This window comes from Phyllostomus discolor, chromosome 7 (assembly GCF_004126475.2).
Source record: "Phyllostomus discolor isolate MPI-MPIP mPhyDis1 chromosome 7, mPhyDis1.pri.v3, whole genome shotgun sequence".
In the NCBI taxonomy this organism is placed as follows: domain Eukaryota; kingdom Metazoa; phylum Chordata; class Mammalia; order Chiroptera; family Phyllostomidae; genus Phyllostomus; species Phyllostomus discolor.
The window spans coordinates 103307023-103328547 of record NC_040909.2 but is presented as its reverse complement, the minus strand read 5'-3'; the positions used below and the strand labels follow the sequence as shown (position 1 = coordinate 103328547).

The 21525-nt window shown below is 42.3% G+C and overlaps 1 pseudogene; it reads left to right on the top strand.

The window, feature by feature from the left end:
* The first annotated feature begins 4156 nt into the window (after window positions 1–4156).
* LOC114514638 lies at window positions 4157–4642 on the top strand (annotated as a pseudogene).
* Window positions 4643–21525: the final 16883 nt, after the last annotated feature.

The following is a 21525-nucleotide window of genomic DNA, read 5'->3' as shown; positions in this document are numbered from 1 at the left end:
GCACATTTCTGGGTGAGGGGACGCCAAAGGTCACCGCAGCGGAGACCTCCGAGGGACTGAGGGGCCGTTTGAAGCCTTTCAGGCCTAACCAGAGCTCTAAATCGGAGGGCATTTAATTGGCCTTGTAATTTCCGATCGATTGCCGAATTCAACACATTGAAGGGCACTGGGGAGAGAGGAGGTGGAGACGCCACAACCGCGTCCGCCTCGGTAAACAGGAAAGGCCATCAGCCCCATCCTCTGGCAGAGGGTGGCGGTCCCCCGGCCCCTCCCCGGCTCTCACCGCCTCTCCCCTCCGCAGCTAACCAGGAACCTTGGGTGCTTGGGTTCCCTGCATGTGCTGGGATCGGGGAAGGGGGGGGGTAGGTTCTGGGAGGGAAGCTAGTAGCGACCTTCCTGCAGCCCCAGCCTGCTTCTCTGAACGTGGCAACCCCGAGGAAGCCTATAGGGGAGAGCGGATTTGAAGAGGAGCAGAACCAAGATTTTTAAATGACTGTTTTCTCTCTTTCTGAGCACCCAACCACTTAAACGCCCAATCTCTATCCAAATCACGTCTATACGTTTTCTTTTTTAAACAGAAATTTTTGTAAGCTTCTCTCCCCAGACCCGCACCATATAGTGAACGTTTTCTGTTGATAAAAACTATTTTCCATAACATGACTTTAAATGTGTGCATTAAATCAAAGGCGTGCTGTCATTTAAGTAGCTCCTGATTTTTCAATATTACCAACAGCTGGGCTAAACATCGGTGTCGGTCACTGTTTGCCTACATCCCGGATTGCTTTTCATTCTAATCCACTCCTAGGTGCGAACTAGTGGATCCGAACACAGGTACAGAAGGGAAAGGTTTACTAAATGGCACCAGGTGTGCTGCCGCAGGGACGGCGCAGTGGCAGCACAGTGTCAGAGACTTCAGGGGCAGCCATTGTTACTACTTTCTTCATTTACCCCCCTCCAGCTTTCTCTCCACACCCTCAACAGTGATTATTCAGAACGTTCCTGAGCGGCCACAGGTTTCCCGGTAAGGCGGGCTGACCCAGCCAGGAGACCGGGGTGTGGGTGAGAGCTCTGGAGGGGAAGAGACACAGGCTGGGTCTAGATCCAGTTTAAGGACACTCGTCCCTCCGAGGTGACATCCTGGGCCCGGCCCCGCCCCATCCCCGTGCATGGGCGTGGCATGGGGGGGTCGTGACAATGGCTGTGATGACAGGTGGCCCTCCCCTAAGCTGCTGGCCATGCGGGTGCGCAGTCTCCCTCTCCCTCCTTTCCTCCTTTCCTTCCCTAATCCCACGCCTTCGGACTTCCTCCCCTCGCCCCCACCCAAGGCTACCGGAGCCCCCACGCCCGGGTGAGTGGGCAGCCCAGCTGCTGCAAAGGCTGGTCTGGGGCTAGAGAGGGGGCGGGAGAGCGCGTTGCATCCTGCAGAGAGAACTGAGGCTCTTTCTCTGGCGCCCCGGGCTGGAGCTGCGGTTCCAGGCTGAGCCCTGTGGCCCAGCGCCCTAACCCTGGAGGCTGGGCCGGCTCTTCTCACTCTTCGGGGCCCGCCTTGGTTGCAGCTAGAGACCGGCCTTTTAAGGAAAGGGGCACACTAAATAGGGCGACCCGTTTCTTCTGGTGGTCTTTTCCTTTTTGCTGCTCATCTGTCCTAGACCTCAGAGGTAGAGAGTCTCTTGATGGAGCCAGGCTGAATTCAGCAAGGCATCCAAGCAGGCAGGAACCTTTCCTGCGATCCTCGTCTTTCTGTTTCACTCGCTGGTCAGGGAATGAAAAGGGTGAAGGCTTAAGTACTAGCTTGATGCAGACCCTTCACCTGGCATTTTGTGGTTTTTCCATTACTCACTTGTCATAAGTCTGGTTCCTGTGTATATCCTCTTCACTACTATTTAAACTTCTTGAATACAACAGAGTATGTTTTATACTTCTTATGTTAGTTCACTGATAGATGAATATGCATATAATACATATTTTTTTACATACCAAATATATGTTTTTAGTATATAACCTGCCTAGCTGTATACTACTGTTTGGGGAAGAGAAGAAACTGGGACTAAAACGGTAACATGGCAATAGGCTGCCTGTCGTGCTCATGGCCCTTTGAACCATTTTTAAGGGAAATGTCCCCCAAATACTGTGGGACGGGAAGACATGTGGGTAGATCATCTTGTCTACTTGGATAACTGTGTTTTACATAGAGCTAAATTCCACACTCTTTAAGTCTCAGTTTAAGTTTTACTCCTCTGGGAAGAAAACTCATTCTGACGTTTCCCCTAACAAAATTAGGAAACATAAATTCCCAGCATTCAATGGATTGATTGAAATGGATAATCTTGCTCTGGCTTGTGTGACTCAGTGGATTGAGTGCTGGACAGAGAACCAAAGGGTCACTGGTTCAATTCCCAGTCAGGACACATGCCTGGGTTGTAGGCCAGGTCCCCCAAGTAGGGGGCATGAAAGAGGCAACTACACATTGATGTTTCTCTCCCTCTCTTTCTCCCTCCTTTCCCCTCTCTCTAAAAATAAATAAAATCTGAAAAACACTCACACACACGGATGATTCTCAAAAATGTTAATGAAAAAGAAAAAAATGGATAACCCCTCTCTGCTGGTCTGCTATCACTAGAAGTGAGGGCCTGGGGGTCTGGGAAGTGTACCAGACGTACTGGTGCATGAAAGGTGCATTCAGTGTGAGCTAGTGTCAGCCGGGGGCTGGGGACAAGCTGCAGTCAGAGCTCAGGGAAGCTTTATGGAAGACAAACATGGTAAAGGGAATTTTGGAAACGTGGAAGGTCAGCATTTAAGAAAAGGGATGAAGTCTCATTAGGTCATCATTTGAGAAAGACCAACTCAAGAATGTGGAAGGTGGGGAAAGAAAAAGTCAGGCAGTTTGGAAAATCTAAGGGTTTATTATGCTTTTATTGTTGTTTCTGGAAGAAGGTGTGACAAGGACAAGCGCATGAGTGCAAAAGTGTAAATTAGGAAGGAAGTGTCTATTTTATTTGCTTGGTTTGGAAAGGCCAGAGGAAACACAGCAGTTTGAATCCAGATATTTATTGCTCTCCCTCATAAAAACTATTACAGGTATACTAAAAGGCTCAAAAAAGTCAGACAACTCTAAGGACAAGGGGATAGGAAATCACAGTAGATGAGATATCTTGAAAGCAGATAGTCCAGTAATAGCAGATTGAGTCAGCCTGAGAGGGCTGACTCCTGAGGCGGTAAGGGAACTTGAACTGAGAGGGCTTTCGCCACAGACCCCAGGGAGACTCAGCAAATGAAACACCCTATTCCGAAAATAGGAGTGTGGGTGGGGATGAAGTTAGGAGAACTGGGGGAACGTTTTGTAAGGAGCATTCAGACCGTCAGATCTCATCTCCAACCTGTGCACCCAGGCCCACCTGAGCGCAGGCAGAACATGCCTCACTGAAGTCCACACCCTGAACAAGGGCCTGTGACACTGAAAAAGCCTCCAATATGCCAGACGGAGATCAACATGAGAAAATAGGGGGTGGAAAAACATTAACCAGGAGAAAACGAAAACAATGTATGGAGCAGGAAAAAAAAAATTTTTTTAAACTTCTGACCTTCAGAGATGCACTAGAAGCCCTCACATTCCTGGGACAGAAACATGGGACTCTAAATGGGAACTTAGAGGACAAGCACCTCCTGGAAATTAAAAATATGATAGAAAAAAGTAGAAAAGTTAAAAGAGTAGATGAAATTGAGGAAATTACCTAGAAAGTAGAACAAAGAGACAAATAAGTGGGAAATGGCAGAGAAAAAAATTGAAAGTCCAATCTAGGAGACCCCAAATCCAAATACTAGAAGTTAAAGTCATCCCCCCCTCCCCCGGACAACTTTACCTCATAAGCACACTTTCCTAGAAAGTGTCTGAAGAATGTTTCACTAAAAAAAGCAAAAACCAAGACAAAGATAATCATAGGATCCAGGAAACGGGACACAACCCAGAAGTTTGTTTCTCAGAAGAGAATCAAAGGATAATGGCTATGCTGCAGGGCAAGAAGGCGACCAGTCCAAACCTGAGCAGCATGAAGGCCACCAGGAAGGATATCTCCAAAGGGGTGGGGAGGGGAATGAGGAAGAAACCCGTAGAAAACTAAGTAAGGACTCTTCCCAGGAGGCCTATGCTGCTGCCGCCATGTCTCTCATGATTCCTGAGAAGTTCCACCACATTTTTGCAAGTATTCAACACCAGTGTCAACGGGCAACAGAAAACAGCCTTTGCCGTCACTGCAGTGAAGACAGGCTCAGTGGTGTTGAGGAAAGCAGACACCGACCTCAGCAAGAGGGCAGCAGAGCTCACAGGGAATGTGGTGGAACATATGATCACCAGGGTGCAGAACCCACACCAGTACAAGATTCCAGACTGGTGCTTGCACAGACAGAAGGATGAGAAGGATGTAAAGTACAGCCTGGTCCTGGCCAAGGGTCTGGACAACAAGCTTCATAAAGACCTGGAGCGGCTGAAGAAAATGAGGACCCACAGGGGGTTGTGCCACTTCTGGGGTCTTGTTGGAGGCCTGCACACCAGGACCACAGACCACTGGGGTGGCACTGTGGGTGTGTCCAAGAAGAAATAAATCTGTGGGCCTTGTCTGTTAATAAGTAGTTTATATACCTAAAAAGAAAAAAAAATGCTAAGTAAGCAAGTGACCAAACAGACAATGATTAATTCCAGAGATAAGAAGAAATGATACATAAACAGAAAAGGACACTGTAGCTAGTACATTATTTAGCTCAGCTGGGAATAATACCTACAGCCATAATAACAATGGCTAATATTGGTTAAACTGAAAGGACTATACGATTATACAGGGGTTGGCAAAAGTAGATTTACGGTGGTTCATATGAAAAAAGATAATTAAATAAAAAACTCAAGATAACACTGTGTTTCTTGCACTCACAACTGTAAACTTACATTTGCCCTCTATTGGGACGGGAGGGAAGGGGATGACACCTGTGGGACTCTGGAGGTGAGAGAGCCTCCTTTTCCAGCAGGGACACAATAGGCAGCAGTTAAATCCGAAAAGAAAAGAAACGCGAGAGGCAGGTGTGAAACAGCAATGGGAGCAGCTGCTGTTCATGGTTTCTTGGGGAGACTAGGGATTGGCAATGGGGAAGGCCAGGGTGAGGGCCTGTTCCAAACCGGGTAAAACTTTGTGAGTTTCAAAAGTTTTTGTTTAGAAATGTTTGAAGCCTCACAACAAGTTGCAAAAGTGCTAGAGTTCCCATGTATGCTTATCCCACCCCATCCCCATCATAAGAGCTTACGTAGCCACAGAATGTGATCAGAACAAAGCAACTGACCCTGTTATAATGCTGTTCGCTCTACAGAATTCTAAAAATCACTTTCAGGTATTATTTTGTTTTTGAATAAACATTAAAAATAAAAGTCTAGTGCCTACTTTGCTCTTAATGTATTAGTATAAAGTTATATAAGCCATTCTCTTATAATTTAAAAATCTTGGTATCTGGATTATGTCTATTTTCTGTTCCTGTTATTTATGTGTCTCCTTCAGTCTCATTCTCTTGCCCCCTTCTTACTTTATATCAAGACTTGCTTATTCTGCCCTGGCTGGCGTAGCTCAGTGGATTGAGCACGGGCTGTGAACCAGGCATCGTAGGTTCGATTCCCAGTCAGGGCACATGCCTAGGTTTCAGGCCATGGCCCCCAGCAACCGCACATTGATGTTTCTCTCTCTCTCTCTCTCCCTCTCCTTCCCTCTCTAAAAATAAATAAAATCTTTTAAAAAAAGACTTGCTTATTCTTTTATTAGTCTTCTGTTTTATCGATCACTTCTAGTAGCTTTTTAGCTTCTTATATAAATGATTTTTTGTTTTCATCTTTATTCACCACTGTTTTTTGATGGTATACTACATGGTTCTTGTTCCTAGTGTCTTGAGTCAAATCCCTATTGGTTTCTATCTCATATCAGGTAAAGTTCTAGCAGGAGACAATGTTGTTTGAAGAGTTGAATAAAGGAACTACGTGCAAAGGCGCAGGCACCTGTACCCTCACTGGGCCTGAAGGGGGAGAGATGCAGTGACCGTGGTGCAGGCGACACCTGATCTAATACAAGTGGCCACTGTGCAGGGGATCCCTGATCTAACGCACCTCTCTCTGACACACACCAGTGCTGGGGACTCTGCAGGGTGGGGAGCTCTCTGATGCTGTCCACAGGGGCATTTTCTCTGTGCCCAGGAAGCATGGGGAAGGGAAAGTGTGAGCAATACAAAAATCAGCAGAAGATATTCAGCACATTTTTTTCCCTGATAGTCATGTCAGGGTGTGGCATTTCCTCTGAGTATTACTTTGACTGTATTCTTAGTTTTTGACTAGTTTGCAATTTCCTCCTGAAATCAGTAATTTTCTGGAATAGTACATAAAAATTTCAAGAAGAGTATTTTGGAAGGGGCATTCCTTTGGCTAATTTCTGATTTGATGAGCGAGAGAGAAAACAGTGAGTTTGATAATGAGGTCTAACATTTTCATGAGCATTTCCCAAATTGTGTTAATATAATTTTGGGTGTTTTTTTTGTTTGTTTTTTTCCTGTTCCAATATTCCTGTTCACACTTCACCAGGAACTGTCATCCTCTAAGGGGGGAGCTGTGAGGGGTCCAGGAGGTGGGGCAATGTGCTGGTGGCTGCTTCCACTCTGGAGGAGCAGGGAGCTCCCACACCCGGAATTCTAGAACAGCTTAAGTGGAAGGAGCAATGCGTGGTTTTTTATAAACTCATTTTTATGTGTTTGTTACTACTTTGAGCTTTGAATGTCATGCTGGTTTGAGTTGTTAAATGTGAAAAATTTTACATGAAAAAATGCATACTCAGATGCCCTTTTATAATTTTGTAAATTTATATTATACAGTATGGACATCAAGTGGAATCTAGACAATAATAATTAAATTAAGTAGAAGTGTGTTTGTAAACAGTAAACATTTTTATACATATATATACCAGTTCAAGCTATAAATAGGTAAAGTCATCTGTATCCTTCCAATTTAGTCCAATGGGTAGTTCTTTTTATTGTAATATTAAAGGAGCTCATAACTGACCTATTTCTGTTAGTCTAGTTTTAATGCTCAGAAAGAATTGCCTTAACATACTCACCTGCCTTTCCACAAGAGGGGCTTAGTAGTCTGGTTTTACACTATGTCCTTGAATAATTCCTATAATTTGCTGGGCACATTCCCTCAAACTCCAAATTATAATTTTCTTTCCCATTTTTGGAGGAAATATCCTTTTTTCTGGACATTTCTTTTTCTTTCTTTTAAAAAATTACAACCTCTCTGTAGAAATATACTTATTCTTTAGACTTACTGTGCAATTTAGTCTACTAAACAAGAAACTCCAAATTATTGAAAATATTTTTTCTAATGGAATTTCGGACAGAAAGTCACTGACCTATCATTCTAAGTAGTTTGGTTAAGATCATAATTCAGTCTTTTTTTTGGCTAGGGCATAAGTTTCGAGAGAACGTGTAATCTTGCCCATTTCTTCCTCAGTCATCTGGTGCACATTTCTGGTGCCTTTTCCCTGCTGTGCCTCTGAGCAAACACTGGGCACTGATTGAACATATGCTTAACTCATGCAAAAGGCTTCTTGCTAGAAATTGATTTGTTGAGTTTTAAAATGCCTCTTAGAATAAGAATCCCCATGAAATTTCATATTGGAAAAAGAGCAATATGTGTGACTGACATCACCAGGAATGTCTGTATGCTGCATATGTACAATTTTTTGTAGTCATTATATTGAACATGCCTCATTTTGAGAGTGTGACCTTGAGCTGTCATGGCTTTAGAAAACATGGACTGGTTAGAGCATCCATTAATGTCCTAGAACAAATGCTGTAGCAGAATCCTCAAGGGGGACAGGGGTTTTACTGGTCTCTGGACACAGGAATCCATTTGTTGGAGCGAACGCTGAGTGTGATGAGCTGTAAAATGAAGTTAATGTCTGTGCCAGACCAAAGTAGGCGAAAGACCGAGCAAGCAGATAAGATGAAGGTTGCATTTCCTTCAGAAGGAAAAATAATGGCATTTTTTCAGATATTGTCACGGGCATGTTTGGTTGCCTTGACAAGGCCCATGTAGAACTATAAAGAGGAGTATAATCTAAGTAGGAACTCCAAGTCAGCATCTAGGAGGATCTCATTGTGAAATCTTTAATTTCAGGTTGTACTTCATGCAGAGTAGTAGAAGAAAACCGGAGAACACCTTAGTGCTCAAAGTATCCTGTAAGTGACAAAGCTATTAATATCGTTCTTGTGAGTGGTTGTAGTTGAAGATTTTGAAACAGAAGAATTGGAATTTTCTATCTTCCATTTGGGGTACTGATTATTGAAGCTGGAACAGTGTAACATTTTTATTTTCTATTTACTAGTAGGAGTTAATTTAGTTGAAGTTTGGGGGTATCTTTCTGGATGAGATTCTCTCTAAGTTACTAATAGTTTTTCTACTACTTCTCATGGAAAGTTTCCCCCCTGTTATTTACAGTTGCCCTGCTGTTTTTAAACACAACATACATTATATTAGACAGACTGCATTTATATTTTTCTTCTCACCCCTCCCCACCCCCACTCACTCATAATTGTTTGGTAAGCAAAGTATTAGCCTTACCATACTGCCCAGGATGACGATATAGCTTGGAGATTTTTAAGTTGTTATATTTAAATTCTACCTCTTTTTACATATTGAGGAACTTACTTCCTATTTTCTGACTAGTGTGCTGTAAAAATTAAAAGCATAAAGAGTGCAGAGATATAAAATTACTTGTATGATTCTGAGCAGGAAACTCAGATGTTTCCTATTGGTAAAATGAGGAGGATAGTTCCTATCACACAGGTATTTTGGGTGGATTTTATAAGTACTTAGAACAATATCAGGTTCAAACACAGTAGTATCTTTTTCACTAACTGTATGACTGATATTATTTAAGTGCCTTTTGAAAATAGGACTGTAGTTTATTTTTAAAACTTTAAACATCCTGATTAAAATTTTACCTTCCAAAGGTAATATTTTACGTGCCAGGTCCTGTTCTAAATACTTTATGGTGGATTTGATTATCATCTCCCTTGCATGGATGAGAAAATCGAAATACAAAGAGAAAAAGTAATTTGCCCAAGTGTAGTGTAGATCTGAGAGTTTTACACAGCACATCTCTGTGGAGGCCTTTTTATTCTTAATTTTTTAAAAAATATTTTATTTATTTATTTTTTTAGAGGGGGGGAGGGGAAGAGAAAGAGAGAGAAACATCGGTGTGAGAGGGAAACCTTGATCAGTTGCCCTCGCATATGTTCCACCTGGGGACCAGGCCCACAACCCTGGCTGTGCCCAAACTAGGAATTGAACTGGTGACCTTTTGCTTTGTGGGATGACACCCAACCAATTGAGCCATGCCTGCCAGGGCTTACATTTTTTCAGTAGGTAAGACAGTCACACGCTTTAAAAATAAAATAAGATATATGACACGCTTTAAAAATAAAATAAGATATATGAAATAAAAATGTGCAATGAAATATCTTCCCACCTCCCACAAGTGTCTCTCGCTCTCATAAACAGTTACTGGTTTTTCAGGTGTCCTTCCAGAGTTTTGTCAGCCATGCAAGGCAAATGCAGATGCATTCTTTTCCCTTTCCCATTTTTTTCTGCGTGAACTTTTAAAATTTATCAAAACATCTCAAAACCTTTCCAATCAGAAGCTAGACTGCATCCTTACTCTTTTTAGAGCTGTGTAATACTCCATTGTATACTACATTATAGTTTATTTAGTTCATCTTTTTTTTTAGACAGAGGGGGAGGGTGGGAGAAACAGTGGGAGAGAAACGTTGATGTGAAAGAGAAACATAGATCAGCTGTGTCTCATACATGTCCTGACTGGGGACTGAGCCTGCAACCTAGGTATGTGCCCTGACTGGGAATTGAACAGGTGACTTTTCGATTTGCAGGATGACGCCCAACCAATTGAGCCACTCAGGCCAGGGCCTTAGTTCATCTATTGATGTACCATTGTTTCTCATCTTTGCTGTCACACTTAATGCAGCAATGGATAACCATGTGTGCAAGTATAACTGGATGCATTCCACGTGTGGTCAAATACTCTCGTGCACAACACTGACAGGTGCCGCCAAGTTGCAGTCCAGTGTAAGAGGATGTGCATTCCCTCACAGGCCTGGCAGGTGTGTTACCCAATTTATGGAGTTTTGCTAATCTGATACATGAGAAATGGTATCTCAGAGCAGCTCTAATTTGCATCTCTTATTGTGTGTGGAGTTCCTTAGCCTATGTTCCTGACCACTGTACCGGATGGCCACTGAGCGTTCTAGGGGGCCCTAGTTGAAGAGAATTTTTATCCTCCCATTCTAACATTTAATTTAAAATGCGTGGGCTCAAAGTTATTGCTTCTATTATTTTGGCCAAAAAAGGATGTTACATTTCCTGGCCTATTGTAAAGTCTCAGACAAAATAAAGTGAGAGGTTCGCCCTCAGAGACCAAGTGGATGGGAACAGTGGGGCCAGTGACTCCTGAGGTGCTTCAGCCTGGGAGCTTCTTTTGACCTCAGTAAACTCCGTCAGCACCTGCTGTATAATTGTTTGCAGGTTTGCTGAACTCCAGGGCTTGAATGCAAATGGTATTCAACTATATGTATTCCATTTGAATATTTAATTATGACTTATCTACATTCATTACTCAGATTTCCATAAAATCCCTCCTGAAAAGTGCCCCCAGCCACCTCAAATAAGTATAAATTCTTTGTACATTTTATTATAACTTTAAGACATGTCCCTTATCATACCGTCTCCCGGCAGACTGCCTCCCTTAAGCCCCTATATAGGAATGGATATGGAAAAATCAAAACCTGCTTTAGTCCCTTGTGAACATGCCCATCAAAATGTTGCTCAGATAAAGCTTGAATACTACCTTCTACACACCCTATTCCATCTTTATGGTCCTTAAACGCTGTGAGAACATTTTTCTTTGTACTTAGTTGCAATATACCTTCCAGTAGCTTCCATTCATTGGCACCATACAGAACATGTAGAATCTCTAGTGCAAAACCATTTAAAAATTTTTGTTTTAAACAATTTCACTTTCTTTTCTTCTTTTTAAAATTTTTTATTTATTTTTAGAGAGAGAGGAAGGGAGGGAAAAAGAGAGGGAGAGAAACATTAATGTGTGGTTGCCTCTTGTGTGCCCCCTGCTGGGGACCTGGCCCAAAACCCAGGCATGTGCCCTGGCTAGGAATTGAACCTGCGACCCTTTGGTTCACAGGCCAGCACTCAATCCACTGAGCCACACCAGCCAGGGCTAGAGTTCCACTTTTAATGCATAAACATAAATACAAGATTTAAAAACATTTACATAGATACAGAATTAGTACTACCAATGTATAATGTACATCCTTATTTTTCCCTCAAACACTTGGGCCACAAAGTGAGCATTATTCACAGCAGAATATGGTAATACTTGATGGAAGTGGCACAATTTCTTCCCTCTTGCTTGCTATCTTTCTATCCTCACATCCTTTTTCTTTTAAAGATGTTATTTATTTTTAGACAGAGGGGGAGGGAGAAGGAGAGAGAGAGAAACATCAATGTGTGGTTGACCCTCTCAAGTCCCCTACTGGGGACCTGGCCCACAACCCAGGCATGTGTCCTGACTGGGAATCAAACCGGCAACCCTTTGGTTCACAGGCTGGCGCTCAATCCACTGAGCCACACCAGCCAGGGTTATCCTCACATCTTTCAAAACATATAAACCACACTTTATCTTAAAAATACGCTTGTTTCCTTATTAAATAAAATATCTACAGGCATTGCTCAGATTTCTTTTTCTCTGATCAAAGAATGGTTTTGTTTTGGACTGCAGTTTCAGAAACTACATAGTTTGAACTCACTGCAGCAGCATGCATTTTTTTATTGTCATAAAATATATGTGACATAAAATTTATTATTTGAACCATTAGTATTACTTTTATTTATTATTATGTTTAATTGTGTTAAGATATGCATGACATAAAATTTAGCCTCTTAACCATTTTGAAGTGTGTAGTTCAGTGGCATTAAGTGTATTCCCAGTGTAGTAGCGCAACCAGCACCAGCATCATCTCCAGAGCTTTGCAAAACTGAAACTCTATACCCATGAAACACTACTTGTCATTTCTCCCTTTCCCCATAGGCCCTGGCAACCACCATTCTACTCCTGTCTCTGTGATTTTGACTACTATTTTGGGTTCCTCATGTAAATGGAACCACACTATATTTTCCGAAGTGACTGGTTGATTTCACTTTGCATAAGGTTTTCAAGGTCCACTAACATTAGAGCATGTATCAGGATTTCCTTCCTTTTCAAGTCTGAATAATCTTCCATTGTATGCGTATACCTTGTTTTGTTTATCCATTCGTCCATCTGTACTCACTTGGGTTGCTTCTACCTTGTTATTATTTTAAATAATTCTGTCATGATTCTAGGTGTATAAATACCTTTTTGAGACCCTGTTTTTAATTTTTGAGAGCCATTTTAACCATTTTTAAGTATACTACTTAGTGGCACTAAGTACATTCACAATGTTGTGCAACCACTACCACTGTCTTGCTCCAGAACTTTTTCACCTTCCTCCTGACATTTTAATGAACACCAGTTTTAAGTCAGGCAGGTGCTCCTGGAGATCAACAATGGACAAGATAAAATTCCCCTCATACTAAAAATGCTTGCAAAACAAACACTCCTTTCAAAGCCTCAGCACCAGCCACTCTTCATTCACCTGCTGTTGGAATGAATAGCTTCGGGCGCAGTACACTCCCATCTGCCCTTGTTCCCTGCACTCCCTCTTCCTCACAGCATGAATTCAAAAAACACAAACCCGATTTTACCACTCCATCACTCAGAGCCCATTCCCATTGCTCTTGGGAAGTGTCCAAATACTTTAACATGCAAGCAGAGCCTGGCCTGATCTGGCTTCTGCTGGCCTTTCCAACTTGGAGTGGGATACTTTTCTCCTTTCTTGTAATCCAGGTGCTTTGGTTATTTCACGTGCCATTCCGTCTGGATGAGCTATCGCCTCCCCCTTTTCCCTTCCTTTCATGCCTCTTGCCAGGTGAACTTATTTTTAGTTTTCAGCTTAAATGCCTCTTCCTACCACTTCTGCTTCTCCTCTGTACATTGGTTTGGTCTCCCCTTACCTTGTTCATAATACAAGGTGTGGAGGAGACAGGTGTGTGCAGAGCTAGGCATGGAAAAGGGCAGATGGAATAGGGAGGTGGTAGCAGCCGGGGTAAGAACACCTGAGAAAGTAGGCGAGTGAAGGGGCATGGGTTTGGGGAAGAGATGCAAAGTGGTCAGAATGGTGACTTAGTTGCTCTCATTAGGAAAACGATTTTAGGTAAGTCACTCAGTTTCTCTAAACCTTAGTTTTTTTCATCTTTAATGGGTTAATAGACACATCATAGTTTTAACATGAGGCTTAAACAAGGTAATGGTGTAAAATGGATTCAGAGTGCTACCAAAAGTTGGGCATGTTCTCAGGTCCTTTTGGCAGCCTAGTCTGGAGATCAGGGTCTGGCTTAAGGCTGGCTCTGTGGATTTGGGGGGGGTCTCAACATATGGGTGATACTTAAAACCAGAATACAGCCTGAGACTGTCAAGGAGGTGTGGAGAGAAGTGTGTGAGAGAGGTCCGAGGCTGGGCCCCGGCATGTCGGCATTCGCCAAGTGGGCACCCGGCCTGGCGTGGTGCACGGCAGGCACCCAATACATTCTACGTGTGGACATACGGGTACAATAACCAGACTTCTGATGGAATCTCGGTCCTTCTTATTTCCCCAAGTTCTGGCCTTTGGGGGGAAAGAAAAAAAACATTTCCCAGTAGCCCAGCCCAAAGTTGAGTCCTAGTATTGAGTACTGAGAGTAACTGAAAAAGAACTGCTTGTGTTAAAAGTCCTTTCCAGCATTCAGTATGTCGCGCTGCTGCTCTCTTTCCAGTCTTCCAGCACTGTCTCTCCGGAACGAGTATTCTTAGGCAAATGACCGGGGGAGGAAGAAGTAAAGTGAAACAACCTTTGTCCTTATCCAACCATCTCCTCCACTACATATTCGAAATACCCAATGCAGACCAAAGTACCACATTTCTAAGCCACTTTTCTTTAACAGAGGTCTGATTAGATGGGAAGATGCAAACCCCAAGGATTTATTTAAGATGATTGTGTGGTCATTAAAAGAGGCTTCCTCTTTGGGCCCCAGAAGGGATGGCTTTATACCTGGAACAAAGGCCCCAGTGCACTTTGGATGGGCGAGAGTGGCTCCTTTCTTTTATCAAGCTGTTGCAAAGCTGCATAACAATAGAAGTAAAGGATGCAGAAATAATTCCTTTAGGACCACCCAAGGTTATATAATCCCTAGAAAGTCTGTGCACCCAGGGGTACCTGCAGTTCAATTTGAAGACTTGACCTTGGGAGGAGTCTGTGGGAGGCAGAATTTTCAAACCTCCTGGGAACTTCCATGTCAACTTTCTGGTCACAAAAAAAGAGGCTGACTCTATTTTTTAAAAATTTATTTGTATTTTATTTATTTATTTGAGAGAGAGAGAGAGAGAGAATCAATTTGTTGTTCCACTTATCTATACATTTATTGGTTGATTCTTGTATGTGCCCTGACTGGAGATTGAACCTGAAACCTTGGTGTATACAGACAACACTGACCAACTGAGCTACATGGCCAGGGCTGAGGCTGACTCTCGTTTTAAAGATGCAACAACCAAGGTGCTGACAGAAGTTCTAGAACTAGTGTACTGTCACACAATTGCTTGTGGCAGAGCAAGCACATGGGATTGTCTGTTGGACTTCACAGCACAACCCCATTTCCTTGCTTCTGCTCCTGCTCTTATTCTGCCAACACCCTACTGTCCAACAGTCCGAAAGTCTCAGCTGTTTCCAGAGCTCTTTTGTGACCATTTTTGTAACACAACTTTGTAAGGTCGGTCAGTATAATCTTCACTTATACTGACCTTCAGTTTGTAAGGTCGATCAGTATAATTTGCAACAGTGGGGTGGCGCTGGTCAGGGAAAGCATTCTGGAGGAAGCAATGCCTAAACTGAGTCTTAAAGGGGAAGCAAGAATTAGCCAAGCCAAGGAGAAGGGGAAACTTTCCAGGTTGGGGGATCCTTATGGTCAAAGGCGAGGCAAAAATAAAAACATCTTGATGAAGGCAAGAGAGTCTAAGCATTTTCAGAGATGGAGGGTAGAGTGGGAGCTTGGGAGAGGGGAAGACATGGAAATCAAGAATTAGGCAAGTGACTTATAAACTGAATCTCAGAGTACGAAATCACAGAAGAGTTTTAAAGAATGACTCTGGGTTGGTGCTTTAGATGGTTTTGATGGCCCTGTGGACAGTGGTGCTGAGGTGGCTGAAAGGCTGGAAAGTGGGGAGAGCATTTGAGAGTGTGGGTGGGCCAATCATAATTATGAATTATTCTAATGATGGCCATCTTCACTTGAAGGGATTGGGCGCAGTCAGTCCCGTGTGCCTGGAAGGGAGGAGAGCACCTCACAGATAAATAAAATTTAATTATCCTGCTCTGCCTGGTGTGGCTCAGTTGGTTGGGTGGGCATCATTCTGCAAAGCAAAGAGTCACAGGTTAGACTCCAGGTCTGGGCACATGCTTGGGTTGCAGGTTTGGTCCCCAGATGGGGTGCATATAAGAAGCAACTGATCACTGTTTCTCTCTCATATTGGTGTTTCTCTCCCTCTTGCTCTTCCTCCCTTCCCCTCTCTCCAAAAATAAATAAATAAAATCTTGAAAAAACTTGAACTCCATCTCAGTATTACCAGTCTTTTATGAAGAGCTTTTCTGTTGTTTTGTCAAAGTCAAAAGATTGTGTTTTGAAATGCAACATTCTTTCTGCCATCTTCAGTATATGAAGGAAGGGATGAAGCTTTGGAAATTCACTCTGGAATTCTAGAGGACGCTTGGGTTTCTTAGGCATCTACAGAAGTCACAGTTTCTTAAACAAGTAACATGGAGGAGCCTTGTGTTGCTGGTTTCTTTGCTGGCAATTCAAATATATCTAAGTGCTCAGTGCTTTGTTGATATTAATCTTGTATTCTTTTCAATTTTTGTATTTTTTAAAAAGATTTCAGAGCCCTGGCTGGCATAGCTCAGTGGATTGAGCGCAGGCTGCAAACCAAAGTGTTGCAGGTTCGATTCCCAGTCAGGGCACATGCCCGGGTTGCAGGCCACAGCCCCCAGCAACCGCACATTGATGTTTCTCTCTCTCTCTTTCTCCCTCCCTTCCCTCTCTAAAAATAAATAAATAAAATCTTTCAAAAAAAATAAATAAATAAAAAGTCAGGGGTACAACTGAAAAAAAAAAAAAAGATTTCATCTATTTATTCTGAAGCAGAGGGGAAGGAAGGAAGGAAGGAAGAGAGGGAGAGAAACATCAATATGTGGTTGCCTCTAGTGCACCCCCCACTGGGGACCTGGCCTGCAACCCAGGCATGTGCCCTGAATGGGAATCAAACTGGCAACCCTTTGGTTCGCAGGCTGGGGCTCAATCCACTGAACCACACCAGTCAGGGCTCTTGGATTCTTTTTTTTTTTAAACTAATGCTCTGTTATTCTTAATATCAGATTTTATTTTCATTGTTATATACCTTCTTTATGCTCAATGACAACTTTTTATTGGGTTTTAGAGAGGAGTTTAATTTAAAAAAATATTGTGGAATGGAAATAGTAATCCTCTTGTGACCTTGTTTTGTCTTCAAGTTACCTTGCCTGAATCTCAGGGTTATTGCTTGGGTTAAAGTTTATCTTTTCCTATCTCCCACATTTCACATTAAAAGGTCGGTGTATTGTATTTAATTTTGTAGGTTCTAGAATTGTGTTTAAGATACAACTCATTTCATGTCTTAGAGGTGAAGTAGGGCTGAATGTGAATGGGCTTGATTTTGTCTTTCAGTTTAAAACAATACGAATACACAGATACAGGTGTATCAAAGCACACAGACCATTTATGCTCCATTATTTCTGAAAGACACATAAAACATTCGTGATATGGGTTAAGTTCCTGGGGGAGAACTGGTTGGGGAAAATAAGGAGGGGGGTGGGAAGGAGGTATTACTTTTTCACTGTCCACTTTTGTGACGTCTGAGCTTTTGCCTGTGTGCCTGCAAATCTACTGACTTTGCTTAATAAAGAAAAGAACTGGAGACAAAAAGGAGACAGAGTATTTAATTTATGGCAATTTTCTTAAGTTGGCAGTAAAGGGAAGGCAGCCTGAGAGGACAGAGGAGCCATGGGGTGGGGAGTGAGGCCAGGTGCAGGGGTGCCAGCTCTGCCCCTGCCCAGCGGACCTAGGGCAGGTGAGGCCTTTCTCAGACGCTTTCACTTTGCAAAGTGGAAACAACTCCGGAGAAAAAGAGAGACTGGAAACACACACAATGTATTGTAGTTCAATCTATCAGCACATGCAAAATGAAAATAATTTAAAGTTGAAGGCAAAATGTAGTCTATTCCCTGAACTTCAGAATTTCATGTGATTTGGGGGGAAATTGGAGGGTTGAAACTACACCAGGCTCTAAAAGTGATGGAAGGAAATAAAACTGATACCAAGTCACGAGTCCGTCTTGTCAGAAGGGAATGTTGTTCTCGCCTAGATCTCCAAAACCTGAAAAAAATGGGTCGACATCAGTCCTGGTTCTGGACCAGCAGCATCAGCATCACCTGGGAATTTATGAGAAATGCAAATTCTCTGGCCCCACTCCAGCCTACTAATGGGAAGACTCTGAGTGTGGGACCAGTCGTGCATGTTTTAATAAGCCCTCCAGGTGGTCTGGGGGCATGTTGAACTTGGAGATTCCTTAATCTAGAATGCTATCTAGTAAGGTAGCATTAGCTGCATGTGGCGATTGAGCACTTAAAATGTGGCTAGTCAGCAAAGAGATGTGCCACAAGTATGAAATACCAAATTCCAAAGGTTTAGTGTGGGAAAGGAAAGCAGCACACTATCTTGTCCATTGATGGATGAATGGATAACAAAATATGTGTGGCGGAGAGGGGGGCTGTTTAAAAGAAGGAAGCGACCGCATGGATGGACCTTGAGAGCGGTATGCTAAGAGAAGTAGGGAAAGTTAAATACTGTATGCTATATCATGTCATAAAAATATACTATCAAAATGAATTTCACTTGTGAGTTTTTAAATTTTTTAATGTGGCTACTAAAAAATGTAAACTATTTATATTAAATGGCGCTGGTCTAGAATATTGGAATATTCCCTCAGTGGTAGAGAACTCCATTCTCAGTTTGGATTTGAAGGAGAGTTTCTTGTTACAAATTTGGTCAGTTTCCTGCAGAGAAGGAAAAATGGTATCATCATTATCATTATCATCATATTCTTTCTCTGGCTGTGAGCGACACTTACCTGATACCCTGGGCAATAGAGGCATTAAGAAAATTCAAGGTTCCCAGACAGTGCCACCAAATTGCGGTGTTGCACCAGGTAAAGTGGCTATGACTGGAGAGTGCGTATGGCCTTCATATGTTTGTTACTCCATTGCTGTACTCTGACCCGGCTGCATTAAAAAATAAGATGAGAAAAAAAAAATGAAAAGATGGCTAAAAAAACAGTAGACACTCTGTCTTGAAATAAAATAGCCTCCTTAGTTTGCCCTTGCCCAGCTTAGCATCAGTGCCTTATTGATCAGAATGAGGAAGTTAATAAGTTTTGGGCTAATTAATCAGATGGGTAGGGACTGGAACTGCACTGCATGCCTTAATCAAGTCATCAAAGCTCGCAAGCCATGAAGAAGGTAATTAAAGGAAAAGGATGCCTGTTATATAGTAACAGGAAACCAGGAGAGGACAAGAGGGAGATAGAGAACCTCCATCTTCCTTTGTATGCTTTTCTGATGTAAATCAGACCCAATGACCAGACCACATTGCTCAGCTTCCTATCAGAGAATTGATTGGATGCATTTATAAATCATTTCATTGGGTAATTTACTTGCCCTAGACCAAATGTCAATGAAACAATACTCATTTATAACAAAGTTTGTCTTTGCCAGATTCCGTAGCAATGAGTTCTTTTAGGATAACATGCTGTTGTCATTAATGACCGCAGCAATTCTGATTTATAAGCAACTGATAATTCAGTAGTTGATTATTCAACAGATATTGAGAACCTGTGCTTCCAAACATTGTGCCAGACACTCTACCTTATACACTGTAGAGAGCCATTTATTCAAGTAAATTATACCGTATGGCAAATGTTGGAGAATCTTGGGAAATATTTCCTAATCCTGGGGCCTCCCTCAGTCTGTCCCTACCCCACCCCAACTCTCAAGATAATTCATGGTAAATAAGATCTGTGTGGGGAAGAGGCTGAGAAGAGGGGGAAGATGTGATAGTGAAAGCAGAGATTCCTGTGCGTGATCAAGACATCACTGGGCATGGATTGGATTCTCTTGGCCTGGCAAGAGTGACTAAACTCCAAAGAAGCTGACATTTGCAGCCCTCCACACTGGGTCTGATCTTACAGTCTAATGAGGGTATCAGCAAAGCACCACTATACTTTGGGGGCTAAGCACAGGACCCTAAGAGAAGAGTTCATTGCAATTAGGAACCAGAAAACCTAGTGTCCTTGTCAAGAGCATTACAGTGGAATGGAGACCACAGAAGCCAGATCACAGGGGTAGAGTGCAAGCCTCATCTTTCAGGTCTTCCCCTACCTCTCTCAAAATTCCTCTCCCTCCTCTCTCAGGACCTCTGAGGTCTGTGCGGGCCTGTTGAGCTAATTAACATCTGAATGTTCCCTGTTTCTTCTGTCCCAGTCAAGCCTCTGATTCATTGAGTTCTTCTAGTATTTAGTAACTCTTATCAGCATGTGAATGAGAAGTATCTCTAAATTAATTAGTCTATTCAGTACAGTGTAATTTCCCCAGATTAGCTGGGAAAATCCTGAAAATAAGTAAAAGGAGTAAAGGAGTCCTGTATTAACAGATATTAAAATGTTCCATAAAATTACAATAACTGAAACAGTGTGGTGTTGACGCCTGAATGTATGAATCAAGAGTATGCAGATTTTGCCCTGGTCAGGTAGCTCAGTTAGAATTTTGTCCCCATATGCCAAGGCTGCAGGTTCAATCCCAGTCATGTACATACAAGAAGCAACCAATGAATGCATAAGTAAGAAGAACAACAAATTTATGTTTCTCTCTAAAATCAATAAAGTATATATACTGATTTTTTATTATATTAACTTTTATAAAACATCACTGTTCAATGCAAAACAATAAAAATTTATGTTGTGATTTATATTGTATATTAAAGCAAAATATATACCAGTGGAATAGAACAGGAAGTATAGAAATATAGCAGAATTTATTTGAGAATTTAGTATGGTATAAGATAAAGGTGACATTAAATTACTGAGGTAGAATACAATTTAGTCAAAAAATGACGTTGGGATAAATATCTAGCATTCTCACCCCAAAATTAAATTCCAGATGGAGACAGGCATATATGCAGGGGTAACCATTATTATGTTATTTATAATAGAAAAAGATGCAAAACAACCTAAAATCTGTACAATAGATTAAAATAATTTACGGAGTTAAATAATTTACAGTATCAGCCCTGGCTGGTGTGGTTCAGTGGATTGAGTGCTGGCCTGTGAACCAAAGGGTCGCTAGTTGGATTCCCAGGCAGGGTGCATGCTTGAGTTGTGAGCCAGGTCCCCATTTGGGAGCATGAAAGAGGCAACTGATCAATGTTTCTCTCCTTCTCTTTCTCCCCCCTTCCCCTCTCTCTAAAGATAAATAAAATCTTAAATCCTTGATAAACTGTGTGACTTATGGGCATATATCCTTCTTGAGTACACATTTTCTTTAATAGGAATAATTATCCCTGACTTTTAGGTTTATTTTGAAAGTCAAAGAAATTAATATCTGTGTACAATTGATAGCATAATGCCTGACACTCAATATGAGCTGATTAAGTGTAGGCTGGCTTCCATTTCAAATAACTCTTTCATGGTCCTCTTTCTCTCGGGACTTAACTGTCCTCTCTACTCCATTTTAGAGATTTCTTCCTGAGGTGGCTGTGAACTCCACCTTCTGAAATCAGATAAGATATGGGAATCTCCAAACTGTTGCCCAGTTATTTTTTCCTCAATCTTTCATATCTCTCTAAGTCTTTAGTTTTTCCCTGGTCTGGCTTAGATTTCACGGGGACTCTCCAAGCAGTCTCCTGCTAAATCTTTTTACCATTTGTCCTTTTGTCACATTCACCAGGCAAACCCAAACACCGATCACCCCAGTTCTGCCTTCTGCAGGCCCTCCCCTGGCTGCTGCAGAGTGCCTGAGCAGCAGTCAGAGTCTAGGTGTCCAGCCAAAGGTGAACCCTCAGCACAGCCTGGCGGGGCTTTCTTTGCCCTGGGAAGCTCGTTTTGCTGTTCATGACAATGGTTCTTCAAACCCCCACTCTCTGAAAACTTTTCTGATACTTCTAAT